This window comes from Salmo salar, chromosome 09 (genome assembly GCF_965601325.2).
Source record: "Salmo salar chromosome 09, fSalSal1, whole genome shotgun sequence".
NCBI classification, from domain to species: domain Eukaryota; kingdom Metazoa; phylum Chordata; class Actinopteri; order Salmoniformes; family Salmonidae; genus Salmo; species Salmo salar.
This window is the reverse complement of record NC_138299.1, coordinates 75,582,256-75,594,430: the sequence shown is the minus strand read 5'-3', so window position 1 is coordinate 75,594,430 and position 12,175 is coordinate 75,582,256. Positions and strand designations below refer to the sequence as shown.

General features: G+C 44.9%; 1 long non-coding RNA gene across 1 annotated transcript; it reads left to right on the top strand.

Moving 5' to 3' along the window:
- Window positions 1-2,274: 2,274 nt before the first annotated feature.
- Window positions 2,275-3,318, top strand: LOC106611796 (uncharacterized). The gene is made up of 2 exons (XR_001330165.2): window positions 2,275-2,443; window positions 2,574-3,318. It is a non-coding gene; the product is annotated as an uncharacterized LOC106611796 (long non-coding RNA).
- Window positions 3,319-12,175: the final 8,857 nt, after the last annotated feature.

Here is a 12,175-nt window from a genome sequence, read left to right as displayed (position 1 = left end):
TATGTGTGTGTGTGTATGTGTGTATGTGTATGTGTGTGTGTGTGTGTGTGTGTGTGTGTGTGTGTGTGTGTGTGTGTGTGTAGGGGTATTGGGAGGTAGTGTACTTAGCTAGCTGAGAAGTTTTGAGGGAGAGGGTTAGGGGTGGCGGGAGGGGGAGGGGGGGGGTTGGTGGTCTGTCACTCCAGTCTGTGTGAGTCCAAGCTTTAGAGGACCCTGCGAGATTGACAGCTTTTGTGGGCTGCGTCTCCACACAATGGTGGTGCTTTAATGGGCGGTAAAGCTAGAGTAGAGCTTTGGGGAAGGTTTGAGGGGAGGTGGTGGTTGGTCGTGGTGGTGGTTGTGGTGGGGAGGGATTAATGGATGGGGGGGGGGGGATTACTGCTTTGCTTAGAGGGTACCAATTCATAGGCAGTCCAGGCCTCGTTATTCACTGAATGCATCCAGTGCAGGAATGCAGCAGCATCAATTAGAATGTGTTAGCAGCAGATAGCAAGGCGTAGAAGAAAACCCTTTCTCTCCCTTTTGGTTCCAGGACAACACAGTCCCACTATAGGCGGTGTCAAAGCCACAAAGCCTTTTTTGTGGCTCTCTCTCCATTACATTACCAGTGCAATATGTAAGGTGGAGACTCTTTTGATTGAAATTAAGTGGAAAAAACACTAAATCCTATTTTTATTCAGCAGGGATAATGGTGTTATAGTCTATAAAGGTCTTTAACTTCTTATCTGTGGCTTGAAATCTCCCCCTGGCTTTCTCTGCTCTCTCAGTGTCTTACTCTCATTCGGAGCATTATATTTATTCAGCGGTGAAGGGTCAAAGACAGACTGTTAAACAGAGCTGCTTGTAGCTTTAACTGCTGCATCACTTCTAATTGCGTATCAGTGGGTCAACGGTTTGTTGTGTTGTCCCCCTTTAAGAAAGGGAGAACGGATATGAATTAAAACAGTATCTTGTAAGCCATTGTTTGTTGTGGGTACAGGCCGCCACTTCAGACACTGAGGGGCTGGTAGATAATGAGTTGTTCTAGAACTTTCCAGGGTAAAGGATATAAAAGAAGGGAAGGAGTGGGAAACACTTTGACCATGATCAGATGTCAGGGAGACACACCACTTCATTTTGTTTTACAAACAAAGATAATGGGGCCATATTTGAACTAATTAGCCTGCATTTAATTGAACGCTTTGTCAAGATTTAACAACACTAAATGTCCACAAAATGAAAATGTCAAAAATAGAAGATTTGTTTATATTCATCTTTGAAATAGTTCTTAATGTACTGTTCAAACTATGTATTAAGAAATGACTTTTAAAAGCATGTAGTCTTAGTATCTGTAAAACTGTAGGCGTAGAGTAAGAGTATGTTAGTGTGCGGCCTCCAAATAACTCCAAAATACAGTGACTAACCCAGGCTTGAGTGGTTGTTATATGGTAAGAATGTTCAGCATCCATTTCATCACCCATTTCCTCGCTCTTACCACCAAATGGCACAGCTGCTACGTGAGAATTTGAGATTTTTGTTCTCCTAAGATTTAATGTGCGCTAACTGGCAGGAACCTCTCGTTGAAAGGTGTACGCTTCGCTATGAGCAATTAAGCTGCATTTGGAGCTGAGTGAGGCATAGCATCTTAAGAATAGGAAAGTAGAGGTAAACTGAACAGTGCAGAAAATTGGGACAAACAGAGCAACATGCAGAAATGCATCTCGACTCTAGTTGTGTAATTGTAGAATAGCTGTCTAAATGCATCTCCCAATTAAACTTGCTTCTTCTGCCAGGCAAAGAATTGGCAGGGAACTATGACGAAAAGTATTTCCAGGTTTTAAATGCTGCCTCCTTCAGAGTTAAGGGGTGACGGGTGGGGGTGGGATCATTTGCACCAAAATGGAAAATCTGCTTTAAATATGGACAGATGTCTTCATACAGTACATGTGATGCGGGGGGTTACGGCGGGGGTGAGACCAAGACGGAAGGATGGAGCTCTCCTCCAGGAGATGGTGCTTCCTGAGTGGTGAGAGGGCACAGGAAGGAGAGGGTGAAAGAGGAGAGGAGGAAAGAAGGGAAGAGAAGAAAAGGGGAAGTTTACACTCTCGGTGGGGGGAGACATTACCCTGAACACCAGTTGATGGGTCTCTCTGTCCCACAAAGGGTGGAGTGGTGCTGTCTACAGAGCTGCAGAACAGCCCTGTCTCTGTCTGGATTAGACCCTGCCTGGGTGCAGCACACAAAGGAGAGCTCAAGTAAACGGTTCATGAATGCTGATTAATTGATGCCATTTTTCTGCAGTGTGCCATGGAGATTTAGAGGGATGGGGCCTGGGGAGGGTGTGTGGGAGGGGGAGAGTGTTGGCTGTTCAGGGTGTTAGGTTGTTGTTGTCTTGGATGCTCACTGTCTAAGTAGGACTACCCAAATGTTCTGAGTTTCAGACGTCATTTTCCTGCAAAGAACTGTAAGTACTACATCTTTGAAATACAAAAAACAACCTCAACTTCAAATATCACACTGCCCATCTTTAAACCCTCTGTGCTAAACTTAATTAACAGTTAGCATTGCCAAATTTAACCAGCACTGTCTTCCAGTCCAAGCTCAGGTGGAACCGGCTGAGATGGAGGTTCTCACGAGGGGGTTGAGGGGTACAGGTGTCCTGGGAGAGTGAGGGTGGCCCGGGGCACGGAGGGGCGAACCACTGGCCCATAGCCCGCCTCAATGGAGGGATCCCAGGGGCCAAGTCAAAAGGCCAGGTTCCACTTGATGGAGAAAGAAAAGGGCTGTTTCAGCCACTGCCCAGCAGGAAAGATCTGGTTGTGGAAGACCTCTTTCAGGACTCTCTGTTTGTCTGAAGGCTGTCACAGCAGATGAGTACTCAGCAAACAGCGTGAACAAGGATTTGAACCAGAAAACCAACAGAGCCTTGACAATATTGTGATTGGGCCTTGTCTCTTTAGTGGGGGCTGAAAGGCGAATTGAGAGCAGGGACAAGTGCGCATTCAGAGCTGGACGTGGAAGCTTTCGGGTTGTTTTTGATGGATTCTGGCGGATAAATCGCAGTCTGTATGTGTTGGACAAAGTTAAATCATGTTAATCTCCTCTTTCGCTCATTTAAGGTAGAATGGGTGTGAACCTGATCCACTTCCTGTCCTCTTCTTCATTGAGGTCTCACAAAGTCATTGGGTAATCGTATGTCCACTTTGTTCTGTCTTGAAAGATTTGGGTGTCCTTGTCAAGTCGCCATGTTGGCACTGACCACTATCCCTCTGAAAACGTATTGAAATAAACATCACTCACTAGATGATTCAATAAATCATTTAAATTGATTTAAATGTATATTTCTCTTGTACAGTTCAACATCATTTCAGTTTCTGGCTTTTCCATTTTTCTAGATAAGACTGACTATTGTGTGTACTCAAATCTTGTTCCTGTCCCTGTCCTCCTGGCAGGGGGATGCTGCAGGGTAACACTCAGAGCTGCCGCTGTGTGGAGCTCAGAGGTAACCTATGACCTTAGAGTTTAACCACGGTTCCATGTGATACCTTTCATCTTCTCTCAATACTCACCGACCTATGTTAGGGTCTGTCTGGGGTTAGGATTTACCTTTCCTTGTTGCTTTAGGCACCACACGCCAGCATATAAACTCACACACAGACATACACACACACACACACACACACACACACACACACACACACACACACACACACACACACACACACACACACACACACACACACACACACACACACACAGACATACTCACACAAATACGCTCATGTGTATACACAGACACTCACACACTCACGTGCTTCCATGCACACCTGTCACCTGGAAACCATACAGAGAGATTAGTGGGGAAGCCTCTGCTTATTACACTGAAGGAGAGGAATGGGCCTAGATTAACCTCCTTCTCACACAGGGGGGTCTGTCTAACATGCAGCTCATATGAGACATCACATTTTCTGGTAAAATTGTGTTTTATAAAGTGAACCTCATTTGATGCTATTGCATTGCTTTTAGTTTACCTCAATATAATCACAGTTTTTTGTATTGTTTCTAAATAAAATGTTCACACTAAGAGTGAAAATGACATTTTCCACTCTGCCTTGCTGTTAAAAACGAACAGTAAGAGCAGGCTGAATCGGTGAGAGTAGATTACACATAAAAACGAACAGAAAGAGCAGGCTGAATCGGTGAGAGTAGATTCCACATAAAAACGAACAGAAAGAGCAGGCTGAATCGGTGAGAGTAGATTACACATGAAAACGAACAGAAAGAGCAGGCTGAATCGGTGAGAGTAGATTCCACATAAAAACGAACAGAAAGAGCAGGCTGAATCGGTGAGAGTAGATTACACATGAAAACTAACAGAAAGAGCAGGCTGAATCGGTGAGAGTAGATTACACATGAAAACGAACAGAAAGAGCAGGCTGAATCGGTGAGAGTAGATTACACATAAAAACGAACAGAAAGAGCAGGCTGAATCGGTGAGAGTAGATTCCACATAAAAACTAACAGAAAGAGCAGGCTGAATCGGTGAGAGTAGATTACACATAAAAACGAACAGAAAGAGCAGGCTGAATCGGTGAGAGTAGATTACACATAAAAACTAACAGAAAGAGCAGGCTGAATCGGTGAGAGTAGATTACACATAAAAACGAACAGAAAGAGCAGGCTGAATCGGTGAGAGTAGATTACACATGAAAACTAACAGAAAGAGCAGGCTGAATCGGTGAGAGTAGATTACACATGAAAACTAACTGACTTTATCTTGCTATTTTGTTTCCTTTTTGATGTTGTATATATTATTAATCAACCTATTTATCCATTTGATGGTGGGGGTAGAGAGGCTAAGAAAGAGCAATGTTGTCTGTTGGATGAGTAGCTCTAACTTTGAAGGTTTGTGAAGAGAGAAGGCTTGTGATGGAATGGGCCTGGGAAGGACTGTGACTTCTCCATTGAGAGTGGAGGGGCACGCTGAATTAGCTTGATTTGCCTGTGAATGGGAGCTTTCCATTGTTCCTGTTAGGGAGCTGTCAGATCGAATAGAGAAAGTGAAAAGCTCCTTTTATCAACCTTTTCCAAGTGAAACTGAACAGGCAATCAATAACTGAATTCAGGCCCTGGGGAAAGTCAAACGGAATGATATGGAGGTGTTATAAAGGGAGTATTTGTCAAATTGCTAACGGGGAAAAAAGAAAATAACTGATGTCATTTGGGCACCGTTTGGTAGTGAGAATAACAGCAAATTGAAAATAACGCATCAATGAAGTCATCCCAGCAAATGTAATGATTATGTCTGAGATGGAATAACCAAATACTACTGAAAAGAAATACAATTATGGCAATTTTTTTATTTAACCTTTATTTAACTAGGCAAGTCAGTTAATTAAGAACAAATTCTTATTTTACAATGACAACCAACCCTGGCCAAACCCTCCCCTAACCCAGACAATGCTGGGCCAATTGTGCGCCGCCCTATGGGACTCCCAATCACGGCCGGTTGTGATACTGTCCGGGATCAAACCCGGGTCTGTATTGACGCCTCTAGCACTGAGATGCAGTGCCTTAGACCGCTGCGCCACTCTGGAGTCTTAACAGGATAAACTGATTTCAGAAACATTTTAGGTTATTGTGATGTTATGTTGATGTTACTAGCTAGACTTTTTTTAAGTCACATGACTTATTGCAAGTCTGCAAACATTCATTTGAAAACTGCAGGATACCTGTTTTGAGAATGTAAAATGTACTATACACATTCAACACAATGATTTTACTTTTTAAATCAAACTTGATGAGATTCCATTTAATCTGTTCTAACCAAAATGTAGATGTATTGGGAAATATTCCTAATGAAGAGCTCATAGCATGTACGGAGACTATTAACAACAGACAGTTACTATTTGTGATTATGTTTTGAAAGACACTCCGTATATCACTGCCTCTGTAATAAGACAGAAGAATTGGGAGTGTCAAACTTTTTTAATTAAAGGAATGACACCATATTATTTTGGGGTTTCATTATATTGACCTTATTGTGCTATTGTCCCGTCCCTGACACCATGATAATGCCTGAATACAGACGGAATTATGCTGAGGATAAAAAGATCCTATAGTGGCGGGCCAGTTCAATTATCCCTCTAAACACTGACAACATGGAGAGAATAAAACACAAGCCACAGTCCAAGCTGCTCCCAAGACCTCTCTTCTTTGTTATAGTAACCATTGTTACAGAACTGAGCAACATTGTTACAGAACTGAGCAACATTGTTACAGAACTGAGCAACATGAATGCGGAGGAGGATTTGAGGTGCTTACTTTTTCAGTTAGTTACACACACTTGCTTGTAGATCCTTTGTCATTGTGTTTGATTTGTGTTCAACGATTTTTGTATAATATATTTTTTTTAAATGTCAATTTAATAGACAAAATCATGGTGTACTTCAGCAAATATTTTGTCAAAACGTCTAAACAAAAACACAACACTGATTGTGAAACAAACAACTTATTGTGAGAAATAGAACAGATGTAGCAGGACAAATATACTGAAATGATCTGTGAGTTGTGTTTATCAAGAACACGTTTCCTACAGAGCTGTGAGCTGAGAAGACAGAGAGAAACATTCGGTGTATGTTACCGTTCGCTGGGTTCGAAAGCTGTTCATATAGGCTACTTAAATACATTCATCATCTCATTTCCCCATATTGGTGCTTCCAATTTTTACGCTGGATGGAGAAAATGAATCGGATCATTTAGCCTCATCAATCAATTTAGTAATTGAGGTCTTAATTGATGGCAGGGATCTACAGTTAATTGAGCACCTCTATTTTAGCCTGTCATTGTTAACGGTACTCAGATACACTACCCAGCAACTGGCCCAAGTCTTTGGGTGAGTTTGGACAAAAGATACGAGTTTTGTTTCCCGTTCCCATTCTCTGAAATAAACGACCAAAACAAACATTTATATTGTTAAACAGCCAAAACAAACATTTATATTGTTAAACAACAAATACATGTAGTCACATTTCAAAATCTAACTCCAAAAGATTTTTCCTCAATAATAGCAAATTCAGAAACTCAATCTAAATTTGGGTGTTTGAAATTGTTGATGCGATTTTACACTGTGAAACTACTCTTTTCCTTCCAATGACGAGGGCATGTGAGTTTTTCATCAAAGTAATAGTCAGCCATCCATCTTCTGTGCACTGTGACGCGATAAAACTCTGTGACAAAGAAAGCATTAGGTCTAATGAGTGTCTCAGTCACCTCAGATTGGGAGCCTGGTGGACAGCCCTGCACCACAGAGCAACTATTCCCATGTATTCCACTTCACTGTCCTCCTTTCTCTCCACCTTTCTCTCCACCTCAAAACCCTTATACCTTTACACTCTCCCCCAAATCCCCCTTTTCTCAGAGTAACCAGTCCAGTTAAACATTTTAGGCGCTGGGCTAAGAGAGTGGTCGGGAGACCATAGAGGGGGTTAACTCGCCAAGCTCTCCCAGGATCGAGTCACTATCACCGGGGCTAGGTAGGGCTGTGACTGGGGCTGAGTCTGTGGTGCTGGAGGGCAGCACCCTTAATTGGGTTAGAGAATACTTTAATTACGGCAGGTTCCCACATTCCTGCTCCGGAGCGAGGACGCCTCCAAACACAATACAAGCCTGAGCCTGGGTGAAAAAACCCAGCGAACTCCAGGCCTGGAGTGCAGCTGCGAGGCAATTATCATCAAGCACTCCCACATCTGTGTACAAACAATCCCACAGCTGCTGGCATTGATACTGTAGATGCAGAGCAGGAGAGTGAAAGCTCAGGTCGCCCTCCAGGGCCCCAGTATCGCCTGTGAGATGGGTGCCGTGCCTCTATTCATCGCAGTGAGGTATCTGTGACACCTCAGAGCATTGAACCTGTTTACAATTTCAAATGAACTGTCACACACTGGCAACAGAGTGTGCTCATTGTTGACATAGAGTGTTGGATAAATGTTTATTTCATTATGCAAAAAGCCCAGGAGACTTTATAGGACGGCTAAGTGCCGAGGGTATATAGCCCTTGTCAGCCTTAGTGACAGTGTAAACTCCCACCTGCCCCAAATCTGCTATTTGCTGTTGTAACGGACACTTCCTTAAGAGGTGATAGGCCCTGGAGAAGGAAATCTCACATTAACAACAGCAGCATCAGGTAGAGGAGAGGTCCTCTAACCGGAGAGGCCTGAAGTTTTGTTCCCCCAAGATTACAGTATATTGTATTCACACTTTCTACATTTTTAGGGGTAGATTGTCAAATAATTTTCTTTTCATAAAAATGTCTTTGTTATCTGAAGTAGGGGTGGTAGTCAAGTGGTTGTTTGTACAGTAGTAGTCTTAGTAGATGTGAGGTCGTATTATTTTATATATGGGTTGGGTACTACCAGAGTATTTATGGATTATTTGATTGGCAGCATAGTATGAGAATGGGGGAGTGTGAAGCTGTGAGAATATCTGAATATGTTTAGGTAGTGTGAGAAAGTGTGAATTTGGTAAATGTGCTGTAGCATTGTAGAAATGTATTTGGGTGTGATAGATTTGAGGAATGGGGTGTATGTGTGTGAGGGGGCTGTGAGTGTCAGTGAGTGGGCCCGTTTGTGAGAAGAACTCATCACTACCGTGACAGAGACGGGCTAGTGTGGGAGAGGGTAGATGAGTGGGGCTTTACACAGAAGGGTAGAGGGGGTGTAGTAGGGGGTAGATGGGCTGCCCTGCCTGTCAGAGCTGAAGGCTGCTGGAAGACTCAGCGGGAGTCCCGCTTGGCCCCCAGGATGCCCTGTTGCTACGGCAAGGCCCCGGAATGCGACCAGCACACAATGGGTTCTTAGGGATCAGAGGGCACTCCGATTTGATAACCACATTAAAGTCCCAGCAACATCTGTTGGGGTGCAGGAGAAAGGGCCATCACCAGGATCTAACCCCCCGGAACAACAATCATTAACCCCAAACCTTGAGAGAGAAGGGGGACAACGGCCCTCTATTTGTCAGCCGCCCTGCTCCGGGGGCTAATATTTTACCAGCAAACAGCGTGAGAAGAGGAGCTGGCAGGGGCTCCATGCAAACGAGAGAGGGATGATGGAGAGAGGAGAGGATGATGGAGGGAGGAGAGGTTTACCATAGTTTACTTACATCATTAGCGGGATGGCATCATCGTTTATGGGACCCACACATAAACACCCCCACACCCCCCACAAAGACCTTCATCTTGAAAAACACTAATTAAGTTGTCTCTATTCAACTGCTAGCAAGCATGAATTCAAGTCAAGTTCTATAAGAAATAAAAAATATTCAGTTCATATTTTATATAACTATGGACACAAGGCGGTAAATTAAACTCTGGAACACTGATACACTACATGGCCAAAAGTATGTGGACAACTCTTCAAATTAGTGGATTCGGCTATTTCAGCCACACCCGTTGCTGACAGGTGTATAAAATGGAGCGCACAGCCATAAAATCTCCATAGACAAACATTGGCAGTAGAATGTCCCGTATTGAAGAGCTCAGTGACTTTCAACGTGGCACCGTCATAGGATGCCACCTTTCCAACAAGTCAGTTAGTCAAATTTCTGCCGTGCAGATCTATCCCGGTCAACTGTAAGTGCTGTTATTGTGAAGTGAAAACATCTAGGAGCAACAACGGCTCAGCCGCTGATGTATTTGGTAGACTACACAAGCTCACAGGACGGGACCGCCGAGTGCTGAAGCACTTAACGCGTAAAATCATTTGTCCTCGATTGCAACACTCACTACTAAGTTACAAACTGCCTCTGGAAGCAACGTCAGCACAAGTCCTGTTTGTCGGGAGCTCCATTAAATTGATTTCCATGGCCGAGCAGCCGCACACAAGCATAAGATCACCATGCACAATAACAAGCATCAGCTGGAGTGGTGTAAAGCTCACCGCAATTGGACTCTGGAGCAGTGGAAATGTGTTTTCTGGAGTGGTGAATCATGCTTCACAATCTGGTAGACCAACGGACGAATCTGGGTTTGGTGGATGCCAGGAGAACGCTACCTGTCCAAATGCACAATGCCAACTGTAAAGTTTGGTGGAGGAGGAATAATGGTCCGGGGCTGTTTTTCATAGTTCGGGCTAAGCCGCTTAGTTCCAGTGAAGGGAAATCTTAACACCACAGCATACAATGACATTCTAGACGATTCTGTGCTTCCAACTGTGTGGCAGCAGTTTGGGGAAGGTCCATTCTTGTTTCAGCATGACAATGCCCCCAAAGCGAGGTCCATGCAGAAATGGTTTGTCGAGATCTGTGTGGAAGAACTTGACTGGTCTGCACAGAGCCCTGACCTCAACCCCATCGAAGACCTTTGTGATGAATTGGAACACCGACTGTGAGCCAGGCCTAATTGCCCAACATCAGTGCCCGACCTCACCAATGCTCTTGTGGCAGAATGGAAGCAAGTCGCTGCAGCAATGTTCCAACATCTAGTGGAACGCCTTCCTAGAAGAGTGGAGGCTGTTATAGCAGCAAAGGGGGAACCAACTCCATATTAATGCCCATCAGTGGAGGCTGCTGAGGGTAGAACGGCAAATAATAATGGCTGGAACAGAGCGAATGGAATGGCATCAAACACATGGAAAGCATGTTTGATGTATTTGATACCATTCCACTTATTCCGCTCCAGCCATTACCACGAGCCCGTTCTCCCCAATTAAGGTGCCACCAACCTCCTGTGATGCCCATGATTTTGGAATGAGATGTTCAACGAGCAGGTGTCCACATACTTTTGGTCATGTGCTATATTTCCTGTTGGTAATAACATTTGGCAAGGTCTGGATAAAGACAAGAGGGCCGAGATGGTGAAAGAACAGGTGTCCTGTCACAAAGGGGCTTCTCAGGCTCTAGGATCCTCCTGTGTGATTCGTGGGTCAGCAACAAGCCTCACCATCCGCCTCCACAGGTTTCAAACGAAGACCATCTCTCTAGGATGAATAATTAGGAAACAAAGGCTCATGGGGGAGGAGAGGACAGGCAAACCAAGGCTAACAGGCCAGATGCAGAGGAGGAGGTAAGCTTTTAGCCCTGTGGTCCACACACACACACACACACACACACACACACACACACACACACACACACACACACACACACACACACACACACACACACACACACACACACACACACACACACACACACACACACACACACACACACACACACACACAGCATCCACCTCCTCAATGTATTCCCTGGAGATGAAGGGCCTGCAGGAGGTGCCCCAATGCACAGGCTCCTCAAGTGCCTCCACACAAGTAATCCCATTCACTGCAGCTCATTACATGGGCAATTAAGTGCTGGGTTGGGGCGGTAGGGTGGTAGAGGTGCGGTAGAGGTGGGGGGTACATTAGTGCAGTGTGGGGGGGGGGGGGTACATTACGGAGGCCGGGTGTGGGGGGGTATGGGGGGGGGGTCGCCTGTCGGTCTAAGGACCCCCCCATCCACACACACACATGCCTCCCTCCTCCTCGCCATCCCTGCTCTTTCTTCACCTGGGCCGGCTTCATGTGGACACCTGCCTCTCCTAATGAAGATCCATTGCTTCATTTCCATTTCTGGAGTCATATCAGAGACAGTGAAGCAACAAAACAAGCCTGTTTCCTCCCCGCCCAGGCCTGGAGGGCCGGATTGAATGACATGGCTAAGTGCTCTGGCGGAGCAGGGGCAGCTGCGGAGCCTGAAAATGGGATTTGGTCCGGGGGGCTGATCTGAAGTGGGGGGCCTGGAGGATGGAGAGGGATGGATAGGGCCCTGTGTTTGGATTGGCTACAATGGCAGCCGTGTGCTACCTCAGCAGCTCCTTAACAGTAATGAGGCTTTCTGCAGAGCAGGATGAGGAGAGGAGGAGAGGAGTGGGGGTGCCACTACACACCTACCTCACACACTGCTCTCACCTCCTTAGCAGACAAGAGCCACGCTACTCTGACACACACAATAACATGCACACTCGCGTACAAGCTCACACAACACCTCCACAAATCCATTTAGAAAATAAATAAATTACAAAACACATTACTTGAGTGTGGGTATACAAAAATATGGTAGCAGCTGTAATCTGAGTTTAAAACATATTTCTCAGGACTATGTATTATAATGAATGGTGTTGTTAGTAGATGAAGTAGTACCAGGATATTAAATGTAGTCA